Source organism: Talpa occidentalis, unplaced genomic scaffold (genome assembly GCF_014898055.3).
Source record: "Talpa occidentalis isolate TD23 unplaced genomic scaffold, MPIMG_talOcc4v2.1 talOcc4.3, whole genome shotgun sequence".
NCBI classification, from domain to species: domain Eukaryota; kingdom Metazoa; phylum Chordata; class Mammalia; order Eulipotyphla; family Talpidae; genus Talpa; species Talpa occidentalis.
The window spans coordinates 52,142,076-52,143,577 of record NW_023603184.1 but is presented as its reverse complement, the minus strand read 5'-3'; the positions used below and the strand labels follow the sequence as shown (position 1 = coordinate 52,143,577).

The 1,502-nt window shown below is 47.5% G+C and overlaps 1 pseudogene; it reads right to left on the bottom strand.

Moving 5' to 3' along the window:
* Positions 1-626: 626 nt before the first annotated feature.
* Positions 627-1,144, bottom strand: LOC119255067 (V-type proton ATPase 16 kDa proteolipid subunit c-like; annotated as a pseudogene).
* Between the last annotated feature and the right edge of the window lie 358 nt (positions 1,145-1,502).

Below are 1,502 nucleotides of genomic sequence, written 5' to 3'. Positions count from 1 at the left end.
CCTCATATGATTGATTTAATGTTGAAAAATTCTCAGAATTTAAAAGACACTAACCTTTTCACTACAAACTTTAGTTCTCCCCTTTTAGCCCCAAATTTCAGAACTTTATTGGACATAGTTGGGGCACCAGGATCTATAGGCCAGGTCAGGTACCACTCTGTCATGGCTGAGGAATGGTTCTGTCCAAAAAGTCTCAGAGAAAAAGGTAACCCCACAACCCATCACTCCAGTTAAGATTATTATATGATTGTGGGCCTCCCCTGGTGGTGCAGGTGGTTGAGTGCTGTGCTGTGAAGCTGTCTGCAGCCGCTGCAGCATCATTTCAACCCCAGCCTGCGGGGGAGGGTCCCACATGGCGCAGCAGACCTCTCCTATCTCGCCCGCTGCTCCCATCAGCAGTGTATTTCAGTCAGTCTGCCTATTCTGTTCCCTGCTCTGTCTCTGGTGAATCCTCTCACACTCCCACACATATGGCCTGTACCCCAATTCTTGCATAAATAAATAAATAAATCTTTAAAAAAAGATTATTATATGATTGAGAGACAAAGGTTGTTCCACAGATGTATGAACAAGACAAGTCTATAAATAAGCATCCAGTGAAGAAAAAATGAAAATGCTAGGCATCCTTATACACATGAAACCCAAGGGCAGATATGAGCTTGAATCCCGCTGGTGGGTGTGATGTGTGATCGAATGTCCACACATGGGATGAGACAATAGAGACCCATCACCTTGGAGAAGCTGAGAATCAAGATCATACCCACAAATAGCCAGGGCTGCTTATCACTGTTGAACACTGGGACCCATAAAATGCCAAAGGCAAGCCAGCTGCCAGCCCACCCAGGCCCACACTCAGGCTCGTTCCCAACTGAAGGAAACTCCTGTAAATGGCGATGCCTTCATTCAGGGAATTCCATTGAGGACTGCCACCACCAGGCCTTGGATGATGATGATGCAAATCACCATGACCACTGGGTTGGTGGACTTCATAATCAGCTCTGTCTTACGAAGGACATGACAGTCATGCTGGTGCCACTTTTGGCTGCACCGTATGCAGTGCCCAGGGTTATGAAGACATGACAGACAAGGTGTTCATGATCAAAAAAGAGGAGGCATAGTCGGGGCCACTCTTAGCCTCAGACATGGCTGCATGTTGGGAGGAGACAAGCTCACCTCTCAGGCAGAGATGGGGACAAGTTCCATGTGTCTCCATGGCAGCAGGTGGTGGGCAGTGGACTGGTTGGCAGTGATTCGAAGTTTAATTCCTAACAAAAAAATTTATATATCCTGTTTTACTAAATGTATTTTTTAAAGATTTATTTATTTATTTATACAAGCACTGGGTACAGTCAGAAGTGCGGGAGGGTGAGAGGCTTCACCAGAGCCAGAGCGGGGAGCAAGAAGTGCGGGAGGGTGAGAGGCTTCACCAGAGCCAGAGCGGGGAGCAGAACAGGCAGACTGACGAAATACACTGCTGAGGGGAGCAGCGGGCGCAGCAGGAG